Source organism: Myxine glutinosa, chromosome 1 (genome assembly GCF_964187855.1).
Source record: "Myxine glutinosa chromosome 1, kmMyxGlut1.1, whole genome shotgun sequence".
NCBI classification, from domain to species: Eukaryota; Metazoa; Chordata; class Myxini; order Myxiniformes; family Myxinidae; genus Myxine; species Myxine glutinosa.
Window position 1 is genome coordinate 48,853,243 of NC_136261.1, and position 6,048 is coordinate 48,859,290.

The following is a 6,048-nucleotide window of genomic DNA, read 5'->3' on the forward strand; positions in this document are numbered from 1 at the left end:
TGATGCAGTGGTGGTATTGCTGAAACAGTTCCACCAACTTCATCCATATGCATAGCAATCCGATATCAATGAGATCTGACAGCAACATGTGTTGCCTACCCTTCAACAACATGGTCCAGGAATCATCGTTACGCATGATAACACTCCTGCTCACATTCAAATAAAAAACGAGAACGGCACTCAGTAGAGAGCATACCCCCGCCTGGTTGGCCATATCACTCAATGGTGAAGAATCACTTAAAAATTTAAATAATTCTCATATCCGAATCGATATTCAGATCTTCAGTAAAATCGAATCGATTCTTCCTTGTCACACACAACAGGTCCACCAAGTTTCGTCCAAATCCGTCCACAACTTTTTGAGATATCCTGCGATGTGTCGTTTTTGGCCCGATCTCCAAATGGTGAAAAATCACTAAAGAAATTAAATAATTCTCAAATCCGAATCCATATTCAGATCTTCACCAACATCGAATCTATTTGTCCTTGTCAGACACCCAACCGGTCCACCAGGTTTCGTCCAAATCCATCCACAATTTTTTGAGATATCCTGCTATGCATCGTTTTTGGCCATATCTCCAAATGGTGAATAATCACTTAAGAAATTAAATAATTCTCATATCCGAATCCATATTCAGATCTTCACCAAAATCTAATCTATTTGTCCTTGTCAGACACCCAACCGGTCCACCAGGTTTCGTCCAAATCCATCCACAATTTTTTGAGATATCCTGCTATGCATCGTTTTTGGCCATATCTCCAAATGGTGAATAATCACTTAAGAAATTAAATAATTCTCATATCCGAATCCATATTCAGATCTTCACCAAAATCTAATCTATTTGTCCTTGTCAGACACCCAACCGGTCCACCAGGTTTCGTCCAAATCCGTCCACAACTTTTTGAGATATCCTGCTATGTATCGTTTTGGCCCAATCTCTCAATGGTGAAGAATCACTTTAAAAATTAAATAATTGTCATATACGAATGGATAGTCAGATCTTCACCAAAATTGAATTGATTCTGCCTCGTCACACACCCAACCGGTCCACCAAGTTTCGTCCCAATCCGTCCACAACTTTTTGAGATATCCTGCTATGTATCGTTTTTGGCTCAATCTCCAAATGGTGAAGAATCACTTAAAAAATTAAATAATTATCATATACGAATCTATAGTCAGATCTTCACCAAAATTGAATCGATTCTGCCTCGTCGCACACACAACCTGTCCACCAAGTTTCGTCCAAATCCATCCATAACATTTTGAGATATCCTGCTATGTATCGTTTTTGCCATATCGCCCAATGGTGAAGAATCACTTAAAATATTCTAGTAGCCGAATCCGGATCTTCACCAAAATCTAATCATTTCGTTCTTGTCACATACGCTACATCTCTGCCAAATTTATTCGGAGTCCGTCCACAACGTTTTGAGATATTTTGTTCACAAACAAATAGACAGGGGTGAAAACATAACCTCCATCCACCTTTGGTGGCGGAAGTAGCAATGCCAACGTTGATGTCATGACACCCTGACCTGCCATCCCACCAGATTTAAATCTAATTGAATTTCTCTGGGATATCATTGGTCGTCACGTTCAAATCTTGCCAAGGAAGCCATAGATCCTAGATGAGCTTGAACAGGATATGATTCGGGCGTGCAATGCCATTCCGCAGGCTCAAATTGGAAGTGGACATACCCGATATTGAGATTGCTACTTCCACGTTGGATCCTACTGTGAAAACATTCGTCACAAGGCAGCATTATTACGTCACAATGAAATGGACATGTAATGAATTATTCAGCATTTATGTCCGTCAGAGGTTTGCACCTCATCTGTTTCCCATTATGTCACATAAATAAATGGCACTGACAACAATCGCGTGTTGTTGTTTTTATGGCAGTGAGTAGTTACCAGTAAATAGGGATCATTGCATTAAGACAAAATTCAACACCATTTATATACAACAGCAGCTACAGAAGTATCAGCAACATGTGAGACATCCCCACATGTTTTTATCATTTTAAAAGCTCCCGGCTGCCATGCCGTTTGAGCACAACACAGATCACCAACACATCCAGTGGCTGGGTAGAAGATGTAAATCCGATCCAAAAGTACTCATTGGAAGGTAAACAACAAAGATTTGTTCATAATGATAAAAAGATGTGGGAATTCCTTACATGTAGGCAATGTGAAAATCCAAATGGTGAGTCGTTTAATCATTAGGTGATGATCCCGACCTTGTTTCGGTACTTTTTAGCATCTTGGGTCATCTGTACATCTTTTGAAATGTTTTTTACTTTTACAGATCTTTGCCCCCCCCCCCCCCCTCCTCACCCCTGCACAGCGGCAGATGGGGTTTATCTTACGAGAGTATGGAGAAGAGACAAATTGATAATTTTGTCGAAAGTCAAAGGTCAAAAGTCAAAGGTCAGTATCACCTAAAATCATACATTTTCATTCAATCGACTTGAAATTTCAATTTACCATTTGAGCTTTCTCAGAAAATTTTCAACTTCACTTTATATATGAGAATATGGAGGAGACAAATTTAATATTAATTTATATTGCGAAGTCGTTCCTTGGCACACCTGAGCTCCTCACCACATACAAGGCTTTCATCCGCAGCTCAATGGAATTCTGCTCTCCCCTCTGGGCTGGTGCTCCTGCCTCACACCTAGCTCGTCTTCACGCTGTTGAAACCAAAGCATTCAGAATCATTGGAATCTCCCGCGATGAAGCTAACTCCAAGGGCCTTTCACTCACTCACCGCAGGCAGGTGGGTGGTCTTTCTGTCTTCTACCGACTCCTCTCTGGCCTTGCTCCCCCAGCTCTATCTGTGCTCTGTCCACCAAGTACTCGTACAGGACGCACAAGATCTGCCTGCAACCCTCTTCTTGTGCAACTGCCAAAATGAAGCCTCTCTGCTAACCTTCACTCTTTCATTCCTCTTTTCTCCCGCCTCTGGAACAAACTCCCACACTCTCGTCAATCCCTCTCCACCCTCCAGGTCTTTAAAACAGCTGTTCACCACCATCTCTTATCTTCCCCCATCCAAAACCTTGATCTTTGCTCCCACCGTTAAAACACCCTAAATCCGCCTCTTTCAATCCCCAAATTATTTCCTGAAATTCCGAGGAGTGTTCATTTGCTTTATACCGTGTATGACTCTCTCCTCCCACAGCCCTCCCCCTTCCACAGATCTACCGACGTCCTGTTCTCTACTGTTGTTGTGCTTGTGTGCTTCCCTCTGTCCCCCCTCTTGGCTACCGTTCCCTTCATTGCATGTTTTAATTGTCTGTGCATGTTTTCATGTCGCAATGTGTTAGCTCTTACATGAGCCTCGATTCTGTATCCCCCCCCCCCCCCCCAAAAAAAATTCTTCAAAAGGTCAAAGCATCACAAAAGCATCAATTTTCATCTGATTGACCTGAAATTTAAATAATTTGCATATTGGGTCACTGAATTGGTTCACCAATCAAAAACTATGTCGATTGTTTTGTTTTGTTTTTAGATAAAAAGGTCAAAGATCAAGATTGCATAAAATCGTCAATTTCTATCTGATTGTCTTGAAGGTTGAGCAGGTTTGCATGTTGGGTCACTGAAGCCTATTGCTTTTGAGGTCAAAAGGTCAAAGTCGCCTAAAATCATCCATTATTTTTGTATTTTTTTTTTAGATGAAATCTCCTCTCGTGTGCAGCAAGTGGCTGCGGGTCGCATAATTTGCTGTGGGTGTGACTGCACCAGTGCATCACTCATGCAGTGCCCTCTGTAGGTTAAAGCAAATGAGAGAGAGAGAGAGAAAAAAGAGAGAGAGAAAAAAAAGAGAGAGAGAGAAAAGAGAGAGAAAAGAGAGAGAGAGAGAGAGAGAGAGAGAGAGAGAGAGAGAGAGAGAGAGAGAGAGAGAGAGAGAGAGAGAGAGAAAAGAGAGCGAGAGAAAAGAGCGAGAAAAGAGAGAGAGAGAAAAGAGAGAGAGAGAAAAGAGAGAGAAAGAAAAGAAAGAAAAGAGAGAGAGATAAAAGAGAGAGAGAGAGAGAGAAAAAAATGTTATCGTAAATAGAATGCTTGGGAACACAATAAGACTGATCAATATCAATCAAAAGGGGGAGGACTTCTTTTTTTCTTTTTTCTTTTTTTCTGCTTTTTTTTGGATACTGAATCGAGGCTCGTGAAAGAGCTAACATTTATTTCACAAACAAATCAACCAGACAAACAAAATATATAAAAAGAGGGAGCGGAAGACAAGAGAAGGGGAGAGAAGGGGAAGCACACAAACACAACATTTGAGAGCAGGGAGAAGTGTGGGAGGGAGAGGGCTTGGGGGGAGGAGGCGTGGGAAGGGGGGGGGGGGGTATAAAACACAAGGGGACCGAAATTAGCGGGGGTAGAAAAGATCAAGGTTTTGGATGGGGGAAGATAAGAGATGGTGGTGAACAGCTGTTTTAAAGACATGGAGGGTGGAGTGGGATTGAAGAGAGTGAGGGAGTTTGTTCCAGAGGTGGGAGAAAAGAGGAATGAAGGAGTGAAGGTGAGCAGAAAGTCTTGATTTTGGCAGTTTAACCATAAGAGGGTTGCAGGCAGATCTTGTGCGACCTGTAGGAATATTTGGGGGACAGAGCCCAGAGAGAGCTGGGGGGCAAGGCCAGAGAGGAGTCGGTAGAAGATGGAAAGACCACCAACCTGCCTGCGGTGAGTGAGAGAAAGGCCCTTGGAGTTAGCCTCATCGCGGGAGATTCCAATGATTCTGAACGCTTTGGTTTCAACAGCGTGAAGACGAACTAGGTGTGAGGCAGGAGCACCAGACCAGAGGGGAGAGCAGTATTCCATAGAGCTGTGGATGAAAGCCTTGTAAGTGGTGAGGAGCTCAGGTGTACCAAGGAAGGACTTCGCACGACGGAGGATGCCCAGTCGGCGACTGGCTTAGGAGGCCAGATTTGAAATGTGGTTTTCCCAGGAAAGATCATGGCAGATAGTGAGACCCAAAAGATTGAGTGACAGAACTTCTTGGAGAGGATTATTCAGAAAGTGGATGGGAGGGTTGTCCAGTTGGTCTTTTCGGAGAGACATCGTAAGAGTGTGAGATTTGTCAGGATTGAAAGACATGTTCCATTTGTTTGCCCAGTCTGTGATTTTGTCCAGGTCTGCAGAGAGTGAGGAGGCTGCAGACTGCCGATCTGAGGGATGAGGAATGGAGCGACAGAGAGTAGAGTCGTCAGCAAAGAGATAGAGAGGATTTTCAAGAGAGTCAGAGAGATCATTGATGAAGACCAGAAAAAGCACAGGGCCCAGAACACTGCCTTGGGGAACTCCAGCCTGAACAGGAAGCGGAGATGAGAGAAACCCATTCAGGGCCACACATTGACTACGACCAGAGAGGAAGTCCGCCAGCCATGCGTGGAGATTTCCATGGATACCAAAGGAGGAGGGTTTGGTGAGCAGAGCGGGGTGCCAGACCGTATCGAAGGCACATGAAATGTCAAGGGAGACAGCTCTAATTTCCTGTTTGGCGTTGAGGACCTCCATCCATTGTTGAGAAAGCAGAAGCAGCATGTCCAGAGTAGAGTGACCAGGTCTGAAACCAAATTGATGGTCAGAGATCAAGCCATTGGAGAAGAGGAAAGATTTCATATCTGAAGCAATGATGGATTCCATGACTTTGCTGATAATTGGGAGAAGGCTGATTGGTCTGTAGTTGCTAGGATCTGTTTTTGCACCTTTTTGTGCAAAGTGGTGAAGTTGGCTGATTTCCAAGCAGATGGCAGATGACCTTGAGCAAAAGAGAGGGCGAAGAGAACAGAAAGAGGGAGTGAAAGAGCGGAATAACCTGATTTTAGGACCCATGGGCTGATGCCGTCAGGACCAGTTGCAGAATCAGAGTCGAGGGTTGACAGAAACTTTTCCACCTTGTCAGGAGGAAAGGACACAGAGTCCAGGAGCAGCTGGGTATGACTGGGTACGGTGGGTACAGAGAGGGATGGGTTTGGGACACAAGATTTAGAAGCAAACACAGAGTTGAGGCATTCAGCTTTTTCACGTGCGGAGTCAGC